The following is a 15,721-nucleotide window of genomic DNA, read 5'->3' as shown; positions in this document are numbered from 1 at the left end:
ATCATGTTGGTAAGGTTTAATTTATGTAAATATTAATCTTATAAGTATAGAACGATCGAAAAAGTGCGGGTCAACTTTAGGGTTTTTGCTTATCGTGTCGGAACCATATAGAGATTAGAGTTTAAATTTGGTCGGAAATTTCCGGGTCGTTACACTTTTATTATTAATGGAAAATACTTATGATAAGTATTAAATTTATTTTATAAGAATATTATTGTAAGACTTATAATGAAGATTAAATAATTATTTAATTATTATAAGACTTAATTATTATTTAATTATGATTTAATTATTAAATACTTATGATTTAATAATTATATTTAGAAACTTATGATATGATTAATAATTCATTATTAATTAATAATACTTATGATATGATTTAAAATTTATTATTAATTAATAATATTTATATTATGACTAATATTTAATTAATTAATTAAATACTTATGTTATATTAATTATATCATTTCAACTTATATTAACTTTAATAATTCATTTTATTTAATTAAACTTATGTTATGACATAATTATACACTTTTAACTTTAATAAACATTATAACTTATGTTATTATTATAACTTACACTTTTCAAATTAACGTTGACTATGTTTGACCAAGTTTGACTTTTGAGTTGACTTTCGGTTGACTTTGACTTTCAGTTGACTTTTGTTGACTTTCTAAATAAGGAAACTTTCCTAACTTAAAAACTTTCTAAAAATAGAACTTTCTAAATTTGGAAACTTTCCTAAAATAGAAACTTTCTATAAATAGAAAGTATGTGTCCGTACGTTGTTCCAGTCAAACCGATGCTTGCCGAGTATTGTTCTATGTCTACTTGCAACATGTACAATAGCTATCATACTAAGACTTGACCTAAGTTAGTTATTTATATCGACCTGCTTTATTTATAGGTCGGCGTTGTGATCTTTCTTGATCACTTTACTTTACTTGCTGTTCGCTTGTTTGTGAGATTTCTTCAGTTGCTTTTAAGGTGAGTTATAGTCCCATTTTTCTATTTTAAATCTTTTGGGATGAGAATACATGCAATTTATTTTATATTTTTGGACACATGTGGAAGTTGGTTTAAATTATTCATTGTGAGATGAACAAAAATATTTTCTAGTCTGGTAACTGTAATCACTGGTTTCTACTGGTGAACGCGAATCCTACGGATAGATCTATCGGGTTTGACAACCCCATTTCGAGCTAGTCGCGCTAGCAATTTATAATCGGAATGTTTAGTACTTCGTAATTTGTTGTAGATACACTGTCCAAGTGTATATTTTTATTGTGTTTGGCAAGGGTAAATAAAGGGTTAAGTGGTTACCAGGTGGCTCATTGATAATGGAATAATGTTTAATGTTTTCTAACATTTTTAAATCTTGTGGTCTAAAGTTTACTTATTTATTTAAACCTATAATTCACTCAACCTTTGCGTTGACAGTTTACTTGCATGTTTTCACAGGTACTTGAGTTTTGTGATGCTTCCGCTGTGTTTAGAAGAGTCTGCATGCAATTGGGCAGATTTTATGAAACATTTTATGAAACTTAAGCTTGCATTCTATTTTTGGATAATTTAAATTGTGGGTTTGTTGGCAAGGTTTTGTATCAACTTTTGGTTTATTACTATGGTTGGTTGTTTAAAACTACATATTTGGGTTTGTTTCCTTTTTGGGAAACTTTTGAAATAAAAGAATGCAACTTTATTTATTTAATTCATTTAAATCCGATCAAGCTGTGGGACCAACTGACGGATCCGTTAAGTGTTTTGACGGGGTCATCACATGTGGTATCAGAGCGTTGGTTGTAGGGAACTAGGCGGTCTTAATGTGGTCAACCCGTGGTTATTAGGGTGCATTAGAGTCTAGTCTACAGCCCGACCTTTTTGCAGTAGCATTATTATGCATTTCATTTCGTATAAGTTATATTATTAGCTTTCATATCTTTTTGGTATGTGGTTTGCGATTTTGCTGTTTGCAGATGTCGACTTCGAGCGATAACTCCGTTGCTGCTCCTGCTCCACCGTCTCCTGCTAGACGTCGTGCTAATCAACCAGAGATCGATGATCCTGTTCATTACTATTTTTCTACCATTACTCATATGAACCGGGCTTATAATGAGGTGACACGTATTAACGCCCTTAGTGATTGTTTGCGCACTTTGCCACATAATGAAGTTATGGACGAGATCCGTGCCGACATGGGTAACTTTATCACTTTCAAGCATAGGGTTGAGGATGCGAACCGTAAGCGTGATCTAGAAGTTAATGCTAAGTTCGAGGCTCTCGAGAGCACTGTCCGTGGGTTGAAGGAAGAGTTGGATGTTGTGAAAGGGAAGTTGCGTAAGTATGAGGATCCTGCCGAGACTCGTGCTGGACCAGCTTATCACACCCGCTCTAAGCGAATGTGATGTGATTATTCATATTGATTATCTATTTCATCAGACTTAATGTCCTTTTTATACATACATTTTGGGTTATGTACGGCGTTTTGCCGAGGATTTTATTATGATTTTGTTATGGGATATTTTTCATTATGTATGGATGGTTATTTTTATGACATCTATTATCATTATCATGTTTTATTTCTGATGTTGTGGCTCTTGGCATGTTATATTATGCGTAATATATGTTCATGTATGTTAGGTGCTATGTATGTTGTATGATGTTATCATAAAATATGTATGCATGTGATGGTTATTTCTATAACAATCATAACTGTCATGTTATTACTCATAGTGTTAGTTGACTAATATCTTAATGGTTAGTCTTTTCGTGTTTTGATATATTCCTTTATGACAATAGTATTATTCTTGGTACTAACGGATGTGTTATTCTATTTTGAAGATCATGCCTCCAAGAGAGTCCACTGAAGCGCGTATGCAACGCCTGATCAATGAAGGAATTGCTGCTGCTATGGCAGCAAATGCTAATGTTAACGCCAATGTGAACAACAACGTGGGATGCTCCCACAAAACTTTTATGGCTGGTCGACCCCAAGAATTCAGTGGTACGGAAGGACCAATAGGGCTTACTCGTTGGTTCGAGAAAATCGAATCTATTTTCAGGGTCAGTCGGGTCCGTGAAGAGGACAAAGTTAGTTTCGCTAGTTGCACTCTCAAGGATAGTGCCTTGACATGGTGGAACAATCTGGTTAGTAGTTTGGGAAGCGATGTAGCTTATGGTTTGGCCTGAAATGATTTTAAGGAAAGATTGATCACCCGCTATAGACCTCGGGGTGAGCTTAAGAAGCTAGAGGTTGAGCTCAAGAATTTGAAAATGCATGGCACCGAGTTAGATGCCTATGAACGAAGGTTTTTCGAGTTAACTTTGCTGTGTCCTAGGGTTTATGCGGATGAGGACCGCAAAATTGAGGCTTACATTGATGGTTTGTCCGAGAAGATTGAACACGGGGTTGAGTCTAGTGAACCCCAGACTATTGAGGCGGCTATGTCTATGGCCCACAAACTTAATGACAAGGTGTTGAGAAGAAGCAAGACTACAGTTGTTGAAAGTAGTGAGGAGGTTGTCAAGAAGGCTGATAATGGGAAACGAAAGTGGGATAACAACCGCAATCAAAACCAAAATCAGCAGAAGAAACAGGACACCTCAGGTGCTAATAACAGAAATCAGCGTGTGTGTCCTCGTTGCTATAAAGCTCATGATGGTTACTGCACAGTTACTTGTAAGAGGTGCTCTAAGCAAGGGCACATTGCTAAAGATTGTACAGTGCTTTTTCCGGGGGCTGCTACTCCCGCGACTGGTGGTAATAATAATAATGTTGGTAATAGATGTGACAACCCGAAAATTTTCAACCAAATTTAAACTTTAATCTTTATATGTTTCCGACACGATAAGCAATATTTGTTAAGTTAAATTTCAAGAATTTTAAACTATGTTCATACATTCATTCAACCTCGACCAAGTTCCAACGATTCACGAACCATTAAACGAATATGATTATATATGTATATGTGTATATATATTATAACTTGAAACGTAAATAAAATATTAGATTAAATACTTTATATAATTGTATCTGTTTCAAAATGTTTATCAATGGAATTAGAAGATAAGATCAAATGATTGAATTATCAGATATATTGAATTATGATTACAAGTCTCTGTTGAAAGGTCCACGTTGATTTGAGAAATCTTTCCATTTTAACAATATTCGGAAAATAGTAAAGTGATTTATAAATAAGAACAAATTGTCAATCATTGAGAACTAGACAAATGATAGTGGAAGATTGAATCACATAAAGACTCGATTGATCTATTTAGTTTCAAACGTACAAAAACGTTTTCAGTTTAAAAAAAACTTTATTATTAAAACGTATATAACTTTTATAAATATCTAGAACCACTTTTGACAACTCATTACTTAACTAGTATGATAAAGATAACGATATTTATATTTTATTTTATTAAATATATATAACGATTTAAATTAATATTATATATATTTATACGCGTATTATACGTACATAGTTTTATACTTGTACTATACTTAAACTTTACCTTTACTTTATTTTTACTTTACTTTAACTTTAATAATTCACTTTAATAATTCATTCTTTAATAATTCACTTTAATAATTCATACTTTAATAATTCACTTTAATAATTCATACTTTAATAATTCACTTTAATAATTCATACTTTAATAATTCACTTTAATAATTCAAAAATCTATTATAAATAGAATTTAATAGGTTTCATTATTTCATAGAAACTTGAAAATATTTTTCTCTAAACTCTCTCAATCGATTTACATATATATTTACTCCGTATTATTTCAAGATATTATTAGTATACATAAAATATTACGACGGAGTGCTGTCCGAGTGATTTCGAAATTGTTTTTCGAGTGGGATAGGATTAAGGAAATTATGGGTTATAGCTATGGAGGTGATTGAGTATGGTTCATGGGTATGCTCGTGAGGTCAATATAGTGTTTATCATTTCCATTGCGTCTACGTACCTTTCCTGCAATATTGAATCTCAATATTGATACGTGAGTACTCATAATTTAACTTTTACATACTAATAGTGTATCCCTGACTAGTGCTCGAGTATTTAGGATTATGCATGCTTGTACTTTTGATATTGCCCTTAGACAGGTTAAGTTGAATCTTGAATTAGTTACACTTGCGGTTGAGATAAGGTATAAGATATGCATGTCCTTGGAAAGCTAGCGAAAAATTAAGAACTTTTCCTTTAGATATCGAATGGTTTCGATGAACGGATTAAAAGTTATAATCAATTGAATTTTCGATATTTTTATTAAAAATGATTATTATTATCGTCGTTTTTATCGTCGTTCTAGTTTTATCTTATTATTATCATTATTATTATCTTTATCAATAAAAGGGATTTATCATTAAAAATTGTTATTTTTATTATTATTACTATCGTTATTATCGTTAAAGTTATAATTATTATTATCCAATTATTATTATTATTATTATTATTGGTATTATTATTATTATTATCATTATTAATATATATATATATATCATTATTTAAAAATGGTTATTGTTATTGTTATTATTATTATTACTAATACTATATTATCATTAAGATAATTATAATTATTAGTATTATTGTTAATAATGTTATAGTAACTATCATTATTAATATTAGTGTAATTAAAACAAATATTTGTAACACCTAATTATTTTGATTACTATTATTATCATTATTATGAACACGATATAAAAGACGATTAAAAGCTATTAAACGAAACAATTAGGAAATAATGGGTAAGAGTATCATGATGAAATTAAAATATTATAAGATATTGATTTAGATAAAATTATCGTTCTTATTATTTTTATCATTACTATTATTATTAAAAGTATCGTTAGTATTAAAACTATCATTTTAACAAAAATTATCATTTTAATAGAAATGTCATTGTTACTATAAAATATCATTATTATTATTATTTTAAATAGAATTATTATTTTAAAGATAATATTAAAAATTATCGTAAATATTAAAGATATCATAATTAGAATTATCGTTTTATCATAATGTCATCTTAGTAATTATAAATATTGATATTTTTATAATAATAATTTATATTACAAAATAATACAACTTTTACTTACTATCATTATAGATATTATTTTATCAAATAAATATGTGATATAAACATATTTTACTACGTGTAATAACTTACTTTAATAATACCTATCATATTATCTTTATGATATTAAATGAACCCTATAAATTTTATTACTTAATATATATAAAAGTATATTTTATTATATAAATTTAATATAAAATTTTATTTATTAATAAATAAATTATATTATTTACTCTAATAAATCTTTTAAAAATATTTTAAAAATATAAAATGACGATATTTAAACTATATATTAATCAGGTATAGATTTTTGGAAATTATTTTGAGTCAAATTTACTTTTGTTGACTTTTGCATATTAGTCTCGAGCATTAGGATTGTGGTACACTATGACTTGACCTAATTTGTTAGACAAACATTGACCAACACATAAATATATATAATTAATTTAGGTTCGTGAATCCGAGGCCAACCTTGCACTTGTTCAATGACGTTATATGTATTTTTACTACGAAATACAGTATGGTGAGTTTCATTTGCCTTTTTACCCTTTATATTTTTGGGACTGAGAATACATGCGCTTTTATAAATGTTTGACGAAATAGACACAAGTAATTGAAACTACATTCTATGGTTGGATTATCGAAATCGAATATGCCCCTTTTTATTAAAGTCTGGTAATCTAAGAATTAGGGAACACACACCCTAATTGACGCGAATCCTAAAGATAGATCTATTGGGCCTAACAAACCCCATCCAAAGTACCGGATGCTTTAGTACTTCGAAATTTATATCATGTCCGAAGGAGGATCCCGGAATGATAGGGGATATTCTTATATGTATCTAGTTAATGTCGGTTACCAGGTGTTCATCATATGAATGATTATTTTTGTCTCTATGCATGGGACGTATATTTATGAGAACTGAAAATGAAATTCTTGTGATCTATTAAAATGATGGAAATAAATGATTATGATAAACTAATGAACTCACCAACCTTTTGGTTGACACTTTAAAGCATGTTTATTCTCAGGTGTTAAAGAAATCTTCCGCTGTGCATTTGCTCATTTTAAAGATATTACTTGGAGTCTTTCATAGCATATTTCGAAGAACGTTGCATTCGAGTCATTGAGTTCATCAAAGATTATTATTAAATCAACTTATAGTTGGATAGTGGATATTATGAAATGGTATGCATGCCTGTCAATTTTCGATGTAAAGAAAGATTGTCTTTTAAAAACGAATGCAATGTTTGTAAAATGTATCATATAGAGGTCAAATACCTCGCAATGTAATCAACTATTGTGAATCGTTTATAATGTATATGAACGGGTCCTTTCAGTTGGTATCAGAGCGGTGGTCTTAGCGAACCAGGTCTACATTAGTGTGTCTAACTGATAAGTCGATAGGATGCATTAGTGAGTCTGGACTTCGACCGTGTCTGCATGTCAAAAGTTTTGCTTATCTTTTTGTGTCGAAAATTAACTACTTATCATCCTCAGGAAATTATCTGCTTATCATTTTTAGTCTAAGACACGTCTTGCTGCATTGATTGCATGAATAGTGTATAAACAAAAATTCATATCTTAGCATATCTGCTAAATCATATCTTATCGTATCTGTTACTTTAAACTTTGACTGACATGTCCCGCAAAGTCCTCCGTAATCTATGAAATCTTTTGATCTATATATATATATATATATATATATATATATATATATATATATATATATATATATATATATATATTCTATGTAATTAGAATACCATCCGTTAGCCAAAATCATTTCATATCGAAAAAAAAAAAAATCCTTTATCCAATCGTACGAAATGGAATTCGTCATCAGTTCAAGTCACTCAGATTCTGAAATGGAATCCCATTCAAGCTCCGAAAGCAGTGTGACCCGAATAGATCAACCAATCAGTCATCACCTATTCTGGATGAATTGGGGATGAGTTCGTAGCCTCCTCAATCATTGGAGACAAGAAGAAGGTGATCCCTTCCATCCACCACATTGCCCTCTTGACGAAGAACCTGAAGCACTTACCGGCGAACCTGTCCGAAACACCATGTTCTCTGTTCTCTCTCATTTCCAGAGTATCTCGTCATGATTATATATTACATCAAATTTTAGATTTTATTTATCCGCTAGTCCGAACCGACAATCACCCCGGTGTAATAGAAGAAGTCAACGAGCTTCGTGCTCTGGTAGTGGCTTTGGAGAATATGGTGCAGAGATTACAAACACCAGCAGCAGCATCAGCAGCATAACCAGTACCACCATCATCAATGCCAACAGTACCATTACCACCTTCAACCACAACCGCGTCGTAAACCTCAACTTCACAATCTGTCCTACGAGCATCAACGTCATACGCACCATAGATACCAAGGAGTACCAACAACAATAAATGACGAAGTATTAATTCATAACTTCATTGGAGAAACATTCCGCGACGATTATGTAATCTCTAAAGTCTTAGAGATTATCTAATCTAGCCCTAACCATAAATCAGTTAAGCGAACCAAAATGATAGAAGGAAGAGTAGAAACCCTGACAAAAATGGTGTGTGATTAACAAGCTAAACTTGTTTTACCAACAGCATCAACAGTACCGTCAGCGTTACCAGCATCGTCAGTACAGTCAACATCCGAATCAACAACACCGATAACATCACAAACTCCGTCAGTTCAAGAATCACTGTGGACATCATTACGAATCATTACGAATCAATAACGTGTATATTGTATCAAAGAGTTATGAAGAATTAACTCATTCCATCTGAAGAAATTATATGTATATATATATATATATATATATATATATATATATATATATATATATATATATATATATATATATATATTTTTGAAATAAATCTTTCCGTGCTAAGCTATTGTGTGTGAATCTTAACTACTCGGTTAATTCATATTACAAATATGCAATAATGTACGTCCTTCGGCCGCAACTTAACCAGCGTTAACTACAATCCCTGTTGCAATTCAAAAAATTCCAATTCATAATAAATCAAGTATATATTTGATTTTACACTTTCATCATCGATGTACCCGAAACTTTTCAGATAACATCATTCGTACTTTGCGAAATTCACAAGAATTCCACGAACCGAACATTATACATCAACAAATAACGAAGTATTGATTCATGATTTCAATGTCATTAAAGAAATACTGCGAAAAAGTTATGTACTTTTTAAAGCCTTTAGGGATTATTCAATTCTAGTTTCAACCGTATATCAAATGAGTTTAATTTAACATTATTTCATTAAATTTATGTTACATCTGAAGAAAATATACATATATATATATATATTTTCATAAAGACTATAATAAAATTCTTTTGTACAAAATATTAATTGTGAATTTTTTTTTTAACGGGTAGGTAATACCCGAGAGATATATAAATTCACAAATAATATGTTACATTCTTCGAATCTGATTCAGCAAATCATCTATTATACTCCCTACTTTCACAACAATATACATTCTTTTATAGAAATCAAAACAACCATACTCATTCAAAATTTAATTACATATTCTGATTTTGAAATCTCAAAATTCAACTCGAGATATGACCAAAATCACCACTCTTAGATCCTTACATCTTTCACAAGCTATATTTTGACTTCAAAACTGTGTTAGAACATCAAATGTATGTTAACGATTACAATCTTGTTCAAACCCTTCGAAAATTTCTGAAGACACTTCGAATGATGAGCAATCGAGATGGTGATCCAACCACATGTTACCCATAGTTATGTACCCAAAAAAACTCTTGAAACTAAAGTAAAAGTTTAAACAACGTATCCACATCAGATTCTTTGGCATTTATTAGCAAAAATAACTTTGCGACTCCTATTCAAAGTAGCCAGTTTTGTCACAGCTCCAGTAAGTCAACTTCGACTTTTCAGTCAGACTAACCTTGTTATAACCTTGAGATATACACCATCGTTACCAGGGAACCTTTTACATTCCACCACATTATTAGCAGATGTACCAACAACTTCATTACCCTTTGACTTTAGCCTCTCCAAAAAGTCATTATAATTATTTATTGAAACCCCATCATTTACTCATTCACATCTTGTAATGAGAATTGTCATACGAATCATTAGGAATTAGCAATCAGTATTTTGAAATCTCGCAGCATGTCAACGCCAACCGTTATATGTGTATATATAACGCCTATCTTCTGGACTTAATTTGAATGTGAAGTTTCTGAAAAACACTCCGAACTACGAATTGGTTCTCCGAAAATGGAAAAAATACTGATGAAGCAGCAAAAACTATAAACGACTTTAAACGGTAAAAGCTGGATGATAATGATGAAGTGTGCTGGCAAAGCGCAGAAAAAGAGAAGTTTTGGAACTGAAAAACGGATTGAGCAAAGTAGGAAGGAGGCTGTGGACAAATTACAAAGACTGAACCTGACTTCAAAGGATCCAAATGATTCAGTACCTGCTGAAGTCATTAACGAATACCTTGCTCCTGACTCTAAACCCCTGCGGACAATATTCTTCATCATCCTCTGATATTAGAAATTCTAAAATATCATCATATCTTTCATTATAAATATCCTCCATATTTCTGAAGATATTTTCTTAATTTTTCTTATTTGAAATCATTTACCTCTTCGCGCTATCTGTATTACATCATAAAAGAAACTATTTTAGTTTCTAAATTCTGAAACATTCAAGTTTAAAATAGGAATATTTTGAAGTAGTGTTGGGAACTGAAGCATGAATTAGTATAATATAATGACACTTGATCAATGTGATTATATTACAATAAGTCATGCTGAGTTTCTAAATGGAACGTGATGATTCACAGATCATAACATCATCATGTGCCATGTTATACGACTCTTGTATTCTATTTAACCTCTAAAATATCAAGAAAATATTTCTTGATGATTCGGCCTTTTCCAAGGTATTCTAGTAATTTGACAAGTCAAGATCGTGCCATCACAATTTCCTTCCTAGAACATTAACAATGTTCATTCCGAAATTTATATCTGTGAATTCTGGACCATTACAAGCGGTGCTTAATCGCAAGAAGAAGAAACGAAAGGACAAAACTCCGAAATAGAAATTGGGGTATAAATTGCAGCAAATAAAAGAGAGCATTAACTGTGAATGATAATGATTATAGAAGACAGAAGCAGAGACTTTGAAATATAAGGGAACATATAAAGCCCAACGACAAACCAGAAATTATAAACCATATATATCGATGCATATAGCAATATAAAGACACAGGAGAACTAGAAACACTATAAACCCAAGAGTATAGTAGAAGTAAATAGATTCTTCCGGCGGTAGATGAAAAAGAAGAATGACCGATATGAAAGTTAGAAGTATATCGAGAATCAGAACTGGATGGAGCATATTGATGAATACTTTAAAATATGAGTTGAGGGGGAAAGAATAGAAGGTGATGAAACATGACTAGGAACTTAGAAATCAATAGATTTAACTCACACAACGGCGGAATAAGTGAAGCAAACCTTCTAGTGAATAGGTTAAGTTTTTTTTGATTAATTTAGTCAAACCACAACTAAATCAAGTGTGATTAGATCAACACCTAGAGCTATTATTCACCACCTGGGTGATTTGGACTGAGAGAGAATCGAAGGAGCTCACTAGATCTGAGTGTGTGTAACAAATGAGAGGCTTAACCTAAAATGAAGAACATAAGACTTTATATACCCCTGCTGTTGACTCACCCATACGATTCATTCATCATACGTACGAGTTGGCTTCATCAGCCGTACGGGTGATCACTCACTCGTGTCTTCTCATTTAGGTTGTAATTGTGACTTAGCTCAGCATCAACAGTGCGTATGAGCCTGTCAGCCGTACTAGTGAGGCTTCACTCGTACGTCTGACTAAGTCTAACATAGTCAAACATCTAAATCTCGTTCCTGCAGTTCCTGTAACCACATACAAACACGAATAGGATAATAACGAGCAATCATGGTGGCCTGTAAACTGTTGTACCTGCAATGGACGTGGGTAGATGTCTATGGACTTGCATAAAATGCATCAACAGAAGGTGTGAGTTGTAAGGAAATGAAGGAGGTGAATTTATAAGAAAATCTCCGACAGAACAATTAAAATGGACGATCGCATTTAAAGCGGATCCTAATTCCCTTAATTACCGGAGAGTCAAATCTTATTAAGAATATTTTCTTCAAATCCCTTGAAATCTGGGAATCAATCATATCTACGTCAAATGATAAGATGAATCTACACTTACTCATTTCACTCTTCTATGTTAGCTTCATTCGTACTCTTCATATAAATGGATTGTTTATCCAAATTATTCGCTGATGATAAAACTCTAATTTTCAGCCCGTATGCATCATGAAAACATACTTATTATCATTCACGACCTTTCCACTCAAATTTCGGGACGAAATTTCTTTAACGGGTAGGTACTGTGACAACCCGGAAATTTTCAACCAAATTTAAACTTTAATCTTTATATGTTTCCGACACGATAAACAATATTTGTTAAGTTAAATTTCAAGAATTTTAAACTATGTTCATACATTCATTCAACCTCGACCAAGTTCCAACGATTCACGAACCATTAAACGAATATGATTATATATGTATATGTGTATATATATTATAACTTGAAACGTAAATAAAATATTAGATTAAATACTTTATATAATTGTATCTGTTTCAAAATGTTTATCAATGGAATTAGAAGATAAGATCAAATGATTGAATTATCAGATATATTGAATTATGATTACAAGTCTCTGTTGAAAGGCCCACGTTGATTTAAGAAATCTTTCCATTTTAACAATATTCGAAAAATGGTAAAGTGATTTATAAATAAGAACAAATTGTCAATCATTGAGAACTAGACAAATGATAGTGGAAGATTGAATCACATAAAGACTCGATTGATCTATTTAGTTTCAAACGTACAAAAACGTTTTCAGTTTAAAAAGAACTTTATTATTAAAACGTATATAACTTTTATAAATATCTAGAACCACTTTTGACAACTCATTACTTAACTAGTATGATAAAGATAACGATATTTATATTTTATTTTATTAAATATATATAACGATTTAAATTAATATTATATATATTTATACGCGTATTATACGTACATAGTTTTATACGTGTACTATACTTAAACTTTACCTTTACTTTATTTTTACTTTACTTTAACTTTAATAATTCACTTTAATAATTCATTCTTTAATAATTCACTTTAATAATTCATACTTTAATAATTCACTTTAATAATTCATACTTTAATAATTCACTTTAATAATTCATACTTTAATAATTCACTTTAATAATTCAAAAATCTATTATAAATAGAATTTAATATGTTTCATTATTTCATAGAAACTTGAAAATATTTTTCTCTAAACTCTCTCAATCGATTTACATATATATTTACTCCGTATTATTTCAAGATATTATTAGTATACATAAAATATTACGACGGAGTGCTGTCCGAGTGATTTCGAAATTGTTTTTCGAGTGGGATAGGATTAAGGAAATTATGGGTTATAGCTATGGAGGTGATTGAGTATGGTTCATGGGTATGCTCGTGAGGTCAATATAGTGTTTATCATTTCTGTTGCGTCTACGTACCTTTCCTGCAATATTGAATCTCAATATTGATACGTGAGTACTCATAATTTAACTTTTACATACTAATAGTGTATCCCTGACTAGTGCTCGAGTATTTAGGATTATGCATGCTTGTACTTTTGATATTGCCCTTAGACAGGTTAGGTTGAATCTTGAATTAGTTACACTTGCGGTTGAGATAAGGTATAAGATATGCATGTCCTTGGAAAGCTAGCGAAAAATTAAGAACTTTTCCTTTAGATATCGAATGATTTCGATGAACGGATTAAAAGTTATAATCAATTGAATTTTCGATATTTTTATTAAAAATGATTATTATTATCGTCGTTTTTATCGTCGTTCTAGTTTTATCTTATTATTATCATTATTATTATCTTTATCAATAAAAGGGATTTATCATTAAAAATTGTTATTTTTTTTATTATTACTATCGTTATTATCGTTAAAGTTATAATTATTATTATTATTATTATTATTATTATCCAATTATTATTATTATTATTATTGGTATTATTATTATTATTATCATTATTAATATATATATATATATCATTATTTAAAAATGGTTATTGTTATTGTTATTATTATTATTACTATATATTATCATTAAGATAATTATTAGTATTATTGTTAATAATGTTATAGTAACTATCATTATTAATATTAGTGTAATTAAAACAAATATTTGTAACACCTAATTATTTTGATTACTATTATTATCATTATTATGAACACGATATAAAAGACGATTAAAAGCTATTAAACGAAACAATTAGGAAATAATGGGTAAGAGTATCATGATGAAATTAAAATATTATAAGATATTGATTTAGATAAAATTATCGTTCTTATTATTTTTATCATTACTATTATTATTAAAAGTATCGTTAGTATTAAAACTATCATTTTAACAAAAATTATCATTTTAATAGAAATGTCATTGTTACTATAAAATATCATTATTATTATTATTTTAAATAGAATTATTATTTTAAAGATAATATTAAAAATTATCGTAAATATTAAAGATATCATAATTAGAATTATCGTTTTATCATAATGTCATCTTAGTAATTATAAATATTGATATTTTTATAATAATAATTTATATTACAAAATAATACAACTTTTACTTACTATCATTATAGATATTATTTTATCAAATAAATATGTGATACAAACATATTTTACTACGTGTAATAACTTACTTTAATAATACCTATCATATTATCTTTATGATATTAAATGAACCCTATAAATTTTATTACTTAATATATATAAAAGTATATTTTATTATATAAATTTAATATAAAATTTTATTTATTAATAAATAAATTATATTATTTACTCTGATAAATCTTTTAAAAATATTTTAAAAATATAAAATGACGATATTTAAACTATATATTAATCAGGTACAGATTTTTGGAAATTATTTTGAGTCAAATTTACTTTTGTTGACTTTTGCATATTAGTCTCGAGCATTAGGATTGTGGTACACTATGACTTGACCTAATTTGTTAGACAAATATTGACCAACACATAAATATATATACTTAATTTAGGTTCGTGAATCCGAGGCCAACCTTGCACTTGTTCAATGACGTTATATGTATTTTTACTACGAAATACAGTATGGTGAGTTTCATTTGCCTTTTTACCCTTTATATTTTTGGGACTGAGAATACATGCGCTTTTATAAATGTTTGACGAAATAGACACAAGTAATTGAAACTACATTCTATGGTTGGATTATCGAAATCGAATATGCCCCTTTTTATTAAAGTCTGGTAATCTAAGAATTAGGGAACAGACACCCTAATTGACGCGAATCCTAAAGATAGATCTATTGGGCCTAACAAACCCCATCCAAAGTACCGGATGCTTTAGTACTTCGAAATTTATATCATGTCCGAAGGAGGATCCAGGAATGATAGGGATATTCTTATATGTATCTAGTTAATGTCGGTTACCAGGTG

Source organism: Rutidosis leptorrhynchoides, chromosome 10 (assembly GCF_046630445.1).
Source record: "Rutidosis leptorrhynchoides isolate AG116_Rl617_1_P2 chromosome 10, CSIRO_AGI_Rlap_v1, whole genome shotgun sequence".
Taxonomy (NCBI): domain Eukaryota; kingdom Viridiplantae; phylum Streptophyta; class Magnoliopsida; order Asterales; family Asteraceae; genus Rutidosis; species Rutidosis leptorrhynchoides.
Note: the sequence above shows the minus strand (reverse complement) of the source record.